General features: G+C 40.2%; 1 protein-coding gene and 1 long non-coding RNA gene across 10 annotated transcripts in view; both read left to right on the forward strand.

Annotated features, from left to right (window-relative positions):
* AOPEP (aminopeptidase O (putative)) overlaps positions 1-15628 on the forward strand; it is a 185570-nt gene that overhangs the window by 132651 nt on the left and 37291 nt on the right. The window lies entirely within an intron of this gene.
* Positions 8267-10532, forward strand: LOC141727209 (uncharacterized). Its single transcript, XR_012578255.1, has 2 exons — positions 8267-8532; positions 9710-10532. It is a non-coding gene; the product is annotated as an uncharacterized LOC141727209 (long non-coding RNA).

Below are 15628 nucleotides of genomic sequence, written 5' to 3' on the forward strand. Positions count from 1 at the left end.
GCTTGACTGCATTATGTATCAAAACTTGATGGTTTTTAAATGAAATATAGTGCTCAGATTATGCACCATAATTGGCTAAAACAAACTTGTTTCTCATTGGTTTTGTTGCTGTGTCCCTTCGGAGTGGGAGGAGAGGAGAATATGATTTGCTTTATGTATGAATCTCTTTCTATTTTCAAAATCTGAAATTAGTATAAACTTAGAACTTGCTGATTTTGGTGCTGTCTTACTTAAGTCATCATGTCTAAACAGTCTTTTGCTCTAAAGTTGTCAGGAGGAGCCTTTAGCTTTCCTAGATAGTTGAGTATGATAACTTTGGATACAGTCACTTTATTCTAGAAATGAAGAGGAGAGGGCTGTGTTTCTTGACTTTCAAAATACTGCTTTACTACTTTGAGAAAATGTGAATAGTTTCAAATAATTCCAAATTGACTAAACTCTTAATCCTTTACATACAAATCGAAACAAAAATGCTGCTGCATTTCACTCTCATTAGAAGAATCTCATTTTCAGATGGACCCAGCTGTGACAGGGGACAGAAGCTCCACCATGTCCTATGGCTATTTCATGAAGGCACGGAGACAGCATTTATAGCAGATGCTATAATGGAGTTTGTCCTTGTCCCCACCCAGAATGTCAAGAGCTTGTGATCCACACTGGTTGTGTGGTTGGTACTGAGAGATGGCAACATAACAGAGAGGTGTAACTGCATTTGTGTTGGCCTCATGTTGCCCCATCATGAGATGCCCCATGTGCAGCATCTAGTGAGTATTATTGTTCTTGTAGACTGGTCAGTATGAAAATATAAGTAACCTTGTCATTATTTTTTGTGCAAGCGACAGTTGCAATGGGCCAGACCCCTGCTTTTTTACTGCTGATTCAAACAAATAATAGTTGCCATTAGCTACTGAATGGCCAAACTGAATTTAGTCAGAATTATAAAGTTTCCATAGCTTCAAAGTTTTATTGGCAGTCTTAGTAGCTCACAGTATTTTGTTTCCTCTCTTCTCACCACATAAACATGAAGCTAAATTTCTTTCTGGCTACTTTCAAGAGGTATTAAAAATTATGTTTCTAGTTTGCAGCCAGGGTTTATTTAAGGAAAAGAAGAGGAGAGGCAAATTTGCCTTCAAAGGACTTGCATGAAATCTCTTTGTTTCTGTCTTTTCTTTCAAGCTTCTCCCTAAGTCTTTGAGCACCATGACAAGGTCAGAAGTCAACCTGAAAATAAATCAAGTCATGGAAGAGCATTACTGAATATTTAAAAATATCTTCTTTAGCTCCTGATTTGCTTGTATTTTTAAACTTATTTTTTTAAAGTCCTGCAGTATTATCATCACATAAAATATTAAGATTGCAGTCTCTTCAGACTCTGAGGTGTGGACGTGCCTGAAAGAGTTTTTCTCAATCTTTATGAGACTGTTGAGCTGAGGAGCAGACTTCTATTTCAGAGACAGAAACAAGTATTACTGGTTTCAATATCATATATATTTCATTAGAAGTAGGTCATACCACACAGAATATTCTCATTGTGTTGCAAAATAAGAGAACACTATGGTTATACTTCTCAGATTCTAGGTTAAAACTGTTAGGTGTTTCAGGTTTGTGGTTTTTCCCTCAGCCTAAAACCCATGTAGAAAGTAACATTTCTGTGCTTTTGACTACTGTTGCTCATATTTGGATGTATCAATGAATTTATAATCCCTTAAATAATCATGTTAGCTAAATGTGGGGTGTTCTGAGGGCATAGTTGTGTAATGTAGCAGGAACGATTTGTGTTTGAGAGACGTAAAATTATAAGATTACAAACTATTACAAGGAGTAATGAATACAAATTGAAAGAGGGGAAAATCAGGTTAGATAGTAGGAAGAAATTCTTTGCTGTGAGGGTGATGAGACACTGGAACAGGTAGCCCAGGAAGGATGTGGGTACCCCAGCCCTAGCAGTGTAGGATGGAGCTCTGAGCAACCCTGATCGAGTGAGAGGTGTCTCTGCCCATGGCACAAGGCGTTGAGGACTAGATGTTCTTTAAGGTCCATTCCAATATTTTAACTTTATATGAATTTATTATTTGAATTAACTTATAAATGTGGCTTTTGTTTGGTTATCTTTACACAGAGAAAATACAGAGTCATATTCATGTGAACATATCCATATTCAACATATCCATGTTCAATGGTGGCTTGAAAGGACTGTAGAGAGGAATGGCCACATCTAAGGAACCTGCTCTGATTTTGTGTTCTGTGCAATCCTAGCTCACATATACAGCTCAGAAGTAACAGGAAGGCTAGCTGAGCCTGAGCTAACAGAAAACAGGGACTTTGTTTCACATATTCTGGAGTGATTTGGTTGCTAAATTAATACCTACTTATCTGGGTGCTGACTCATACAAGAATTGAAGTAATCAAAAAAGAGATGCTTTTGAGCCTAATTTCAGCAAGTTAATGTGGCCTAACTATAATTGTGCTTTCTATTTCTGCTGAATATGCTGCTGCAACAAAAGGGAGCTAGAATGCAGTAGCCAGTGGGTTAGAGTGCCAAAGTTGGAGTTAAAACACAGTGCTAATTAAGATTGATGGTACTTTGAAAAATCGTGGAATCACCAAATGGAGGAGACCTTTAAATGTCTTCTAGTACATCCTTCTGCTGTGGAAGGGACATCTTCCACTAGATAAAAAGTGTCAGTGCTTCCTACACTGTCACTTACCTATTTTCTGCAAATGTGTCTTCATGTGCTTAATGAATACTTATTACTGATTTGTTAAGCCACAAAAACGTCAAGCCAAGCCAGAGCAGAGAGGTTTTAATTTCCAGTAGGGTCCAGATTTAGTTTTAAACTTTAAATTAGGACTGAGGCTTTGCCCAAACTGTCAATACTGTGCACGAGATTATGCTTCTGGAAGGAAGATCCCTTGGGGGCAGGCTGTGCATGGCCATGCCAGTTCTCCTGTAAACAGGCTCCCAAGAGCAGAAACCCTTCCTTCACTTCATCAGAGTAATGCAGTGCAAAAAAAGGATCTGACTGTATGTTTCCATTGCGCAGAAGGTTTCTGTGGCTCCTTGTTGTCTTAGAAATAAAATAGTTTTACTATGACATAAAGCAACATGATAATTTCCTTTGAGCAGATGTTGGGACTATTGTGGTTTATTTTTCTGAGAAGGAAACTTCTGTTAACTTCAGGTGTTATGAAGGCTGATACAACTTGACATGGAGAGAAAGCCATAGGCATGGAAGCGGTAGGCTATAGGCATGGCTATAGGCATGTAAAGTTGTCCTGGTAGGGCAATTCTTATATAGTTCCTTTGATCGTGTCTGTGTTTTGGTCTGGCCACAAACACTGCATTTACAGTCATGGCCACATGAATGATCTGAAAGATGATGTGATTGTCATGGGATTAAATGACTCACTGAGATTTGCCGTGAATAAATCCTGGATCTCTTGCTTGCAAATGAAGTTATTTCTCTGAAAATACAGTTAAAAGCACACAGAATACATTTTTACCTAGTTGCACAAATTTGCCTAGCTGTGTTAATTGGAAATCAGGAAATCTTTGGTATCACATTGGAAACTGCTATAGCCTCTATAAAAACAGTGTTCAGTTCTGTCTTGCTGAACATGCTTTTGTCAGTAATGTTACCTATGCCAAGATAATGTTCTCTTTCCTTGCTAAAAGGAAAAATGCACTACTTCCAGGAAGGCAGGTCAAAACGATACCTGGATATCTTGATTATTGTGTAATAAACAGAGGAAGTAATTTTAGTTCTTGCCACTTGCAAGAAGCATTTTCCATGAATGAATATATTCTCTGAATTTTCAGACATTAGGTAATAGTATCTTTTCCTGTTTATTTGGGGGGGGTTAAACTGTAATTTACAGGGAGATGCCAGTTTCTACTGAAACTTTAATTTTTTATTTCTAGGAATTCAGCCAGCTTCATCTTACAGTATTTCCTGAGCTATGTGTTAAATTTTTGTTTTAAAGAGAAAGCTGTGAAGAACATGAGAGCAGGGAGTGGGGGTCAGGAGTGGGCATGTGTCTGTCTGTGTGTGTGTGTGTATGTGGTGGCATTGCTTAGCATCTATAGATAGCAGTTTGTGAGTTTAAATGAAACACCACCCAGAACTTTGATGTCTAGAAACAGGGAGCAATTCAACTCGCAGTGTTGATTATGGTGAGAGTACTTTGGCATTCCCCATGGCTGTTTTTCTCAAAGTGATGGAAATATTCCGTTGTTTTTTCTTGAAAAGAGAGTGATAACAATGCACTAGCCATGCCATTAATTTTTGCATAAGAACAAAGCATCTCTTTTTATCCTGCTAGTAGATTGTTTGTGGATTATCTGGGGATACATGTGCTCAAGTGTATAGCAGAAGTGGCATGCGAAAAGGAGCAGACTTGACCCTCTGAACTGAGTTGTTAATCTATTTAGACGTCCCTGGATCAGTGATTTTGACTATCTTAGTTCATTTTTTAAATTTGAATGTCAGTATTTATTTTCCATTTTGAAAGGAATAGTGGAAGTCCTGGAATTAGGACATTTAACAGTCATGTTTCTTGATTTTCTAGTTGTCTTAAAGGAGTCCTCCATTTAATTATGGAACAGCTGAAGGGAAGAAGGGCCTTTATTCAAAAACTGTTTTGAAAGCCTCTGAAAAACATTGTGAGACAACAGTTTGTGCCTCATAGATTACCTGTTTTGACATTTTTCATCATAGTTTCTGTCCTGCCTATTGTTACCCACAAAATGAACTCTATGCACAAAAGGAATTACCAACTACTACTTTTAAAATGAAAAGTAGTCCTGGACTGCAAATTCATAGAATCATGATAGCAATAGTCATGTATTAATTATTAGTATATTTATTGTCGCTGCTATTAAATGGCAAACTTGAAAGCAGACAATAGCGGAGAAAACACATCAGACTTCTCAGTGTTGAGCTGCATTAATGGCAGTCTCATCAATGTGGGGAGTACACCAGATATTTTCTCACAGATGGTAATCTGGCACTCATGAGGATCTGAATTCTTACGCTTTTCAGTCTCTAGGCAGTCTACACAAGTCTAAAAACTGAATGTCATTGGATACCAGTGTAATAGTAAAAATTCCTTGTGTAATTCCTAAGCTAAGGCAAAAAAAATTTCAGCATACCCTAACTGTGTAGCAAATGTGGCTGCGGAGCTAGGAATTGTGGTTGTGAGCTACTGGATACTTCATCTTTCTGTAGGAACACTGTTCAGGAACAGCTAAATTAATTTAAGCTTCCTGAGTGGAAACAAAATCATGCACAAATCTGATTAGCAGGAGCCTGCAATGAGAGTTCCTACTGCAAATGTCTGTTACAAATAGATGTTTATCCTAAATTGCTGCTTCAAAGAGAGATTTTTTTAAAAATGGTATTTGTCTCCTTGAATAACATTGTACTGAGAAAGCTGCAGTCTGAAGGATTGTGTCCAGTGAACAGATGCATCATGGACGGGAGTGGTGCTGACTTCTACAGTACACTCATCCATAAGGACCACCTACAGGGAGGGAGGATGTAATTCAATTTCCACACTCATTCATTCCCTTGTCTTTCAACGTTGATGGTTGTGAGCACAGCTTTTGCCTTATGGATGGCTTTTCCAGTAGGGGCTGAACCAAGGCAAATAAGATAATTTCACCTATCTATAGTTTTGCTGATTGCCTTTGTTTTTATGTTGTGTTTCTTCAGAAAGAGGCTATAAATAGTTAAGCCTCTCTCTCCCATTTGGTAAATTGTTTTTTGCATACAAGATCATATGCCAAAAGTACATGTATCCTTTTCCAAAGCTAGAAGTACATAGAATAGATGCTGTGAACTTATTTCCTTTAACTCAGAAGCCAAGATTGACACAGCTTACAGGGGGCTTGTCTGTCTGTCTGCATTTGTTCCTAATTTCACCAAGGAATGCTACAAAAAGTGGAGAAGGTACCATTTGCCACTGCTGTACAAGCAATAATATTGGAGATACAGCTATGTAAAAGTGTCATGACTGGCCTCAAAGTGTGGGTATAAATAAAAACCTCTAATTTTCCTATTACTATTACTATTGTAACAGTATGTTGTTATATTTTGGGTAGAGCTGAGATGTAATTTTTAAGCCTTTCAGTGTTCCTATTTTCACAGCTTCCTCATGCAAATCTTGCTGTTTCCAGTTACTGAAGTCAACGCTTAGCATTTGTCTGTTTACCTTCATGGCCACAAATAATTTCTCTAAAGCATTTAAAGACATCTAAAGTCAATTTACTAGAACAGGGGTTTTTTTGGCACATCTCCAGTGATCAAAACGTATGTCAGAAAATAATGCATGCTTGATAATACATGCTTCTTATGCACTGGTTACATGCTTTCTTGGTTTGGATTACACAGCACCTTCCTGCTGATTTCTAAAAACCTTTTGTGTTGCAGTTGGAAAATATAACTACTGAATTTCATCACTTTATTGGCATGTAGGTTACATAATTTTGTGCTGCTCTGCACACATGTATTATTTTGAAACCCTTTTATTCCTATATATAAAATTAGTTTGACTCATACCAGTTTACTTGGTATTGCCAAATAAGAATTGACACAGTGTGCAGATGTCATCAATAATAAAATCCGTGAACAAGGTGTTTGGGAGTGTGTAATGTGTTGACTTCAACCTCTAGCAAATTTGAGCAAGTCTGTTCCCTGCAGCACTGTGCTTTATGTTATGCTCTTTAATGTCTTCGTGTTTCAGCACTGCACTGAAAGTTGAAAGTTAACCAAAGAATATAAAATGTCAGAATAAATTTAAATGATCACAGTGTGTGTATTTTAAAATGATTACTCAGAAGGTGTTGTGTGCTCCACCCTGCAATCCTTGCAGATGAGTTTCACTGAAATCTGTGGGAATTTTGTCTCAACAAGTTCTGCTGCTAAAGTAGAGTTTGTTACATCTGAAATGCTTAACATATAAATCTAGTGCAAAGCAAGGCAGTTGCCACTCAGATTCCCTAGTTTCTAAAAACTGTGGACAAGTCTTGTTTAGGTAGTCCACATAGTGTAACAAAACATTTTTGATGTTAATATTACCAGAAATAACTTGTCACCTATTTTTTTTTCTTTTCTTTCATTTTGTGGGGTTTATCTCGGCTGTTTGAGGGGCCTGAAAGGCCCGGGGTGGCCTTGGGGCACCACGCGTGTCAAAGGACGAGAAGAGGCTTCAGTTCTTCTTTCTGGTTTTATGTTTATTAATTGTTTATCTAAAAGATGTTCTTTCAGCCCAACAGAGATCCGCACAGCAGTCAGCCATGGGCACACACTGTCCTGCCCTCCGGGCAGCCACGTATCTTTATACCCTTTGCTACGTGTACAATATTTATCATTTTTCCCCAATACCATCTATTCTTATAACTCGGTGTACTCTTAGTAATAACCAATAGAAAGGTGCCACCGTGGCCAAAGAAGATGGAGGAGAGGAGGAAGAAGGAGGAGGACAGGACACACCCCAATTCCTCCATCTTACTCCTCTAAACCCCCCTGTACATAAATCTTAAACCTTGTGTCTCACCCTCTAATTAACTAATCTTTCCACCCTTCACCCCGGTGAGGCCCTGTGAAGCCCTCATCCTTGTCGTCTCCTGTGTAGGGTTAAAGTCCAGCTACCAGACACTTCTGGCAACATTCCAGGACTCCCGAGACCCCCAAGCTGGTCTCGGAGGCTCAGCATCTCAGGACTGAGATATTGAGATCCGACATCTCCCCCTTCTGTTTGCCCCAAGAAAACCTCTTTTACAATCTGATTCATGGCATCTGGGACGACATGGATGAGGACTAGGAAAGCTATTACAATATAAAATCCTAAACTACTAAAACATAAAATCCTACCCTTAAAATTCTTCTCCAAATGGGAGAAATGTCAAAGAAATCTGCCCTTAAAATTCCTCTCCAAATGGGAGACATGTCAAAGAAATCTACCAGCTGATCAATATATGATCCTTTGTCAGTTTTCCCTATAATAGGTAAATTTACTCTATTGCCTATTGCAATTCAAGACTTTAAGGAGAAAACTTCCCAGTCTTTCGTTCTTATACAGAAATATTCAAGACCCCAAAGAGAAAAAAACCCCCCAGAGTCTTTCCGTTCCTCTTGTTTCTCTTCTGAGTTGTCCTTTGCAGTCTGAGTCTCGACTTTTGTCTGAGTATTCGTTTCTTCTTATATCTTGTTGAGGAAAATCGTTGCATAGTTGCAGACTTGTTACGAAATGATGCTGTAGCTCTGCTGACAACTGCCTCTTTGTTCCGCGATTGTTGCTGTTTGCAAGCTCACTCAGGGGTTACCTAGTTTTTGATTCAACTGACAATAGGGTTAGAAAACACACAAGCCTCCCCAGGAGGGGAGAGGCTTAGGACCCCGAGGGTTTTTACCAAAGGCACCAAGTCTGGAGAGGGCCCCTCCTCACCTGAGACGTCACCGGGGGTCTGGCCCGCCCCCGCCCGCGCTCGGCGCATGCGTGCTTTCCGAGCTGCTCTGTGTCTCTCCCGAGGTAATTTTTTCCTCTCCCTTTTTATTCCGCCTCTGAATTTTCCCCCCTCGGTCTGCCCCGGACTGTCTCCTCCTCCTCCGACGCTGTGTGTGTGTGTGGCCCTATGTCGGTGTGTGCGGCCGTCCCCGCCGGCACCCGCGCTCGCCGCGACTCGCACCGGGTTTTTTTTTTTTTTTGCGTCACAACCGCGCGCCTCTTGCGTCTCGCCGCAGCTTTCTGGGATTGCGCAATTTCCCCCATGCCGCTGCCCATGTCGGACGCCCCTTCTGCGCTGGCATGTGACTCTGCCCTCCCGGGTTCTTGCGAGTTTTGCCTGCCGCGCGCGTTTCTGCTACTTTGCCGGCCCCCGGGGCCGCTGCACCCCCCGGCCCTGAGCTTAGCAAAGCCGTATCTGAACACGCGTCTCTTGTTTTTCCTTCAGCCGCGCTCCCCGCCTGCTCCGCCGCCGCGAGAAAGCGCCTCCCCCCGGTCCCCTCTCCCCCCCCGTTCTCCCTCTGCTCCTGAGTCCTCCATGCTCTCTGGACTTTTTGGACGCTTTTTGGGAGTTTCCCGAGGTTTCTGGGTTTTGGGACCGGGTGTTTTAATAATATTTCTTGCTCTTTTTTCTCCAAGAGCATTTTTCCACTCGGCCTTTTAAGGCCAGAGCTAATAATTTTTTCCTGGAGCCTTGCTCCCCTCTCTCTTTCAGAGAGTCCCCCCCCAGACGTCTGCTGCGTCTCGGGGTTATTTCTTCCTGGCCTTTTAAGGCCAGAGCTAATTTTTTCCGGAGTCTTGCATTGCTCCCCCCTCTTCCGAGGGCCCCCCCCCGGACGTCTGGTGCGTCTCGGGGGTTTTCCTCTCGGCCTTTTAAGGCCAGAGCTAATTAATTTTTTTTTTTTGTATGTTTGTGTCACACCTTATAAGGTGGACAAAATTTCCCGTTGTTCCTGGGAAGGTGTGCCTCCCATGTTCTTATTTTCAGGCTTTCTTACCAAATCTGTCGTTCAGAGCAGTCTGGACGTCTCGATCTGTCCAGCAGATCACGAGAGGTGGACCCAGGGCGCCTTCTGGTTCCAGTCCGGGCTGTTCTGCTACGAATTCTCTTCGGCAGAAACTGAGAGATGGAATTCTCAGTGACTGCTGTTTTTTTGCAGTCTCTGCTGGCTTTTTTTCTCTTCTTCTCTCTTTTTTTCTTCAGGGCTTTGAAGGTGGTGGTGGTGCCCCCCTCCGAAAGGTTCTGGTGGTCAGAGCTCACCCAGTGGAAGCCAAATGTCCGGTTTTATCTCCCCGAAAGGTTTTGTGGTGGTCTCTGCCCGCCCAGGGAACGCCAAGTGTCCGGTTTATCTTCCCCCGAAAGGTTGTGGTGGTTCGAGCCCACCCAGGGACGCCAAGTGTGGGGTTTATCTCGGCTGTTTGAGGGGCCTGAAAGGCCCGGGGTGGCCTTGGGGCACCACGCGTGTCAAAGGACGAGAAGAGGCTTCAGTTCTTCTTTCTGGTTTTATGTTTATTAATTGTTTATCTAAAAGATGTTCTTTCAGCCCAACAGAGATCCGCACAGCAGTCAGCCATGGGCACACACTGTCCTGCCCTCCGGGCAGCCACGTATCTTTATACCCTTTGCTACGTGTACAATATTTATCATTTTTCCCCAATACCATCTATTCTTATAACTCGGTGTACTCTTAGTAATAACCAATAGAAAGGTGCCACCGTGGCCAAAGAAGATGGAGGAGAGGAGGAAGAAGGAGGAGGACAGGACACACCCCAATTCCTCCATCTTACTCCTCTAAACCCCCCTGTACATAAATCTTAAACCTTGTGTCTCACCCTCTAATTAACTAATCTTTCCACCCTTCACCCCGGTGAGGCCCTGTGAAGCCCTCATCCTTGTCGTCTCCTGTGTAGGGTTAAAGTCCAGCTACCAGACACTTCTGGCAACATTCCAGGACTCCCGAGACCCCCAAGCTGGTCTCGGAGGCTCAGCATCTCAGGACTGAGATATTGAGATCCGACAATATAAATCTAGTGCAAAGCAAGGCAGTTGCCACTCAGATTCCCTAGTTTCTAAAAACTGTGGACAAGTCTTGTTTAGGTAGTCCACATAGTGTAACAAAACATTTTTGATGTTAATATTACCAGAAATAACTTGTCACCTATTTTTTTTTCTTTTCTTTCATTTTGTTGTTACAAGGGGGTTCTCTGATGTCCTTTTTCCAGAGTTTTAGCCTGAAGTCAGTTTAGTCAGGTCTGTTCTGGCAGAATTCATCAGCTCTTGGAAGTATCAGTCAATATATTTTGTTTAAAATTCTATATTGCTTATTCTTAAAGTGTTTGTATGGGTTTACAGTTTTCCCAGTTACAGCATAGCATTGTATGCACACCTGTCAGAAAAACAGTGCAAAATTCTTTTAGCATTTTACGTCGGTCCCTGCTAGTTTGCTCTGCAAAACATAGTTTGTTTGCAAGTTGTGATGAAGCTGCAAATGAGCAAAATGAAAAGTACTTTTTAGACATCTGAACATTAATTTCTCTTGTTACTCCATTCAAGGAGTAATAAAATCTGTATTTAAAAATGTATAGGAGTTTTTCTATATATTTGTTGATTTGTGTAAGTGGGGAAATTTGATTTATAGTTAGATTCACTGTAGCATTTTTTCCGGAGTAGTAGTGTATTAGGAATAGCAACTAATTTTAAATACATGCCCAAGCTCTTATGCTGAATTAAAGTGTCTGCAATGTTTACCTAATGTGTTTTTTGAAGTGCCACATTATATAATTTAATTATGAAATTGTATGGGTAAGCTAATATAGCTGGAAAATTAGCATCAGAGTTAATGAGGAAAAATGCAGAGATTTGATTTGAGCACGTAGTATCCATGCTTGATTTTCTTTCTTATATTGTTTTTCTTCTTACTTTTTATTGAGTAGTAAATGCATTTCAGTGAATAGTACTTCTATCTGCCTTTTGCAATATGGTAAACACACCTTTGAGCATTGTTCAAATAAAAGCTAATTGTGAACTACTGAATGTTTTTGTTTAAGAAATAGAAACATGGGGTTGCTTCATAGTAACTACCAAAATTTTGCTTTTGTTTGTAGACACCTATTATTTTTTTTCTTTTTATTTATAAATTAAAATATATTAGAAAAGGAATAACAGCAAAATATAGTTTAAGAAAATCATTCCGTAGGTGTTAAACGGCATCATGTTCTGCCTTGAATTGTGCATTTTTCTGTATTACAGCTTTGAATCACAACTGAATTCAATTGTTTCAACCACAAACAACAAAAATTTAATTGTACTGATTCCCAGTTTCCAGGGATATTTGTCTGTCTCTTTTAAATAAACAACACCCCCGAAAGCCTTTATGCAGAGCTCGGAGAGTGGCACAGGCGGAGTTCAGAGGTGCTTTGGAGAACCAAGGAGAAGTGTTTTCTGCACGTGCGGCGCCGCCGGCACGCGTGAGTGCCGCTGGGCAGGTGGCCTCGTGTGCACACACACAGCCTCTCCACGGCTGCAGTTTGCTTTCTCAGTTTTGTAGCACAAGTCTTTGTTCCTACTGCTCACTCCCTCTGCAGATCCTGGGCTTCAACTGTGCAAAGTACGTTCATTGTCCATTTTTTTTTTAAACCTCAGCTTTATATAAAACTATGTAAGGTACTCCTCTGCTTTGACACCCTGCCAGATTTTGTGGTTTTACAACCCAATTTCCTGGAGAGGGTTTAAAAAAATATATTACTGGTTTGGTTTTTTTTTTTCCTCTTCCCTATTGCTGTGTGAGTAATTTAGAAACAAAACAAAACAAAACAAAAACTGACTGGAGGAACTGACTGTCTGGAGGAAACAGTGAGATTTCAAACATTAAGTAAACTTTCCAAAAACAGAGGAAAATCCAATCACCAAAACCAAAGGAAAACATCCCAACCAAGCAACCCATGTCCATATAATGAATAAACACTAAAAAAAAAAAAGAATAAAAGGAAAAGTATGTTAGTGTAATGGAACTCACATTTTTTTCCTTATGAATAGCCTACAATGCATTCTTTAAAAGACAGACAATATTTGATTTAAACAGTAGATAGTAAAAGTGGAAAGGGAGAGAGGCATTCAACAAACAACTGGCTAAAAGCCTCCTAAAAGTCTGTTTTCCCATTATTTTGAGGTCTCAGAAGCCTGGCTCAACAGCTTCCATTCTATCCTTTGCAATTTTACATACCCAAAATCTAGATTAAAGTAATCTGTCTTGCTGTCTACTGCTGCATTTAGAGCTGTGCTGTGATATACAGTGCATGTGTGTATCACCACATTATCGTGCATCTACAAAGCAAGCACTTACTGGTGGAACTGGAAACCTGAGCCTTAAAAAATAAATATAAAAATGGCAGTATTGTATACATTGAGAGGCCCTTAAATTGGTTTCCTTACTGTGAGCAGCAAGGGTTATCGTTTGCAAGGTTGCTAAGCATAAATCAGTCATTTTCAGTGTTCAGACCAATAAGCTCTAATTGGCTTGGCAATACAAGTTTAGCCATGTAAATGCTGAAAATGCCAGTCACGACAGTTTGGGTTTTGTCTGTCTCCTGCTGCACCACCACCCCTTTCCCCTGCCCCTCCCTCCTCTGCCCCTGCTTTACTTTTCAAGTCAGTTCGAGCTGTATGGTCAAAAATCCCTAGGGGATTGAAAAAAGGGAAAACAAGTTTTCCAGAGAAAAACAGTCCTAAGCACTGTATGGAACTTAGGCAGCTTTGTGAAAAAAATTGCTTTCTGTTAATATCACAACATGTCTTTGTTGTCACCTTCCTGTTCGTCCCCTTGAGACGCATCTCAGAAAGGTTCAGATCCCCATTTTGCTCCATACTGGTACATTCAAAACTAATCAGTATTGTAAACACTATACTTCTATTGGGGCAAACTATTTTTTGACTACAAAGGGTAATACAGAAAGGCGGTATGTACTGGAAAGGCTGCTTATTTATACTGGCTTTATTACTGATACAGACCTGGTAAAATACCATTGCTGCATTTGTTTCTTCCAGCCAGACTGCCTATGAGCTGGGCTTGGTGTTGTGAAATCAGAGACCAGCACTTGTCACTTACTGTAAGCAGGCAAATTATATAACATTCATAATTAGCAGAAATTACAGTTGCAATAGACTAATTCCTTTCATTGATTTTATTTGCATTAAAATTTTATTTACAATAAAACAAAATGCAGTTCTTTTGAAGACTGTGAAATATGTGCTGTTCTTGGCAAACCTTGGTGCACTTGGTTTTTCAGCTATTAAAGTAAAAGGATGTGTTTATTGGCTGTGCTTTCTGGAAGTCAGTGCACTAGTACCTGAAATTAAGACTCCTTCTGCAAATGGACGCACTCATCTTGTTATAGAAGGCAGAGGATAATGTTTCTTCTTTTGGTCTTGACTTTTAAAAATGCAAATATATTAGGAGGCAGACGAAAAAGTGGTTTACTTTTACGTTGTTATTGCCCCTGGAACTGTAAGATTTGTCAAAACTAGTTTTGTGTTGTTTAATGCCAAAATTAAAATTTCTAATTAATGTGATTAGTAGAGGAGATGTAATATTCCCAGAAGAGCATTGAATAAAAACAGCTACACTATGCAAAGGGAATAGGGAAAGAAAGAAGTGGAATATGATCACCGACAGCAAGACGTAATTGCAAGGGTGGAGCATATCCAAGACTGGTTTGTGATTGGATTTAGATTAAGAAGAAGAGCTTGTGTATTTAGTCTGAGAGAAGACAAATATTAGAGGCACCACAGCACAGCTGTAATCAGGTTAAAGGACTTTGTGCTCTTGCTAACAGAGTGGAACTGAAATTGCATTTGCAGTAAGTATGCTCTCATCTTTTGGCCTTTTTAGAGTAACAGTGCATTTTTTTTGTCACGTGCTTTACCAGTTCTTGGAGTAATTCAGCTGTTATGAGTTACAGGACTCATTTTGAGTATCAGTGAAAAATTCCTTTCATGTCGCCTTCTTGCCTCTATTGTCCATTTGCAATTAGAAGTTGATAAGAAGTTGGATTTATCATTAATCTCTTGTTTCAGGTGTGTTTATGAAAGAACATCAGTGTCTGTTGCAGAGTTCAATTGCAATATTAAAACTCAGATGAGAGTGTTTTACCTGTTAGTGCCACTGAGCATTTGCAGCACAGCTGGTATCTGTTCAGTGACTTTAGGGGTATATGAAATACCGACTTAGGAAAAGTTTACAGGGGGAAAAATATTTCTAATACTCATGTAATCAGCTTGCTATGCCTATACAGATTTTTTTTCAAGGCAAATTTTGTTTTAATAGTGAAATCTGTGACAGTTTAACATGCTTTTTGTTCTTTAGAGTGGGCCTTTCTGGAATTTATGCAGAGATAATTGACAAAATGAAGACAGACACGCTGATTCGTAGCTAAGCTGATTGTGGGCAGCAGTTTGCCCTTGTAACAACCAATGGTGAAATAACTATGAAGAGAAACATATTTTGGTGTACAGTGCCTGCTTTTCTTAGGCCTCTACAATGTACGCTCTCTGGCTGGGAGGTGTCTAATTTGCAGAGGTGCTGAGTATGCCTGGTTCCCAGCTTTCTGGGTCTTACAGGAACGTATCCATCTGAAAGTCGGTGCTGCAGAAGCTTCCCAGGCTGGGGTCGGTGGTGCACAGACTGCAGCATATTGTTGGAGCTGAGATGTCTGTGTTTGAAAATGCCAGGGTAGTAACATGCATTAAATTTCCAATAATAAGTTGTTTATTTTAGTGGATTTTCAGGCTGGGCTGGCCAAAGTTTTATACAAATTAATGACTTCTGTAGATTCTGCTAAGAATAAGCTGCTTTAACAGAAATTCTTCTAAAGTCCTTATAATGTGTTTTGAGCTAGTTTGAAAAAGCAATAACTGTACTATCATTGCAAAATTCTACAGGTTTTTTTGCCATTCTTTTATTAAGCCCTCTAATGTCATTGTGAAAGGCACATTTCAGAGGGCCAAATGCATGAACTAGAGAGCAAGAATAGGCTGCTTCTTTCAGCCTATTCCTTTACAGCATTATGCACGTAAACTGTGGTTATCACGGGATATTGTTGGTGTAGGTGATTATGTAGCTGAGAT

This window comes from Zonotrichia albicollis, chromosome Z (assembly GCF_047830755.1).
Source record: "Zonotrichia albicollis isolate bZonAlb1 chromosome Z, bZonAlb1.hap1, whole genome shotgun sequence".
Lineage (NCBI taxonomy): Eukaryota > Metazoa > Chordata > Aves > Passeriformes > Passerellidae > Zonotrichia > Zonotrichia albicollis.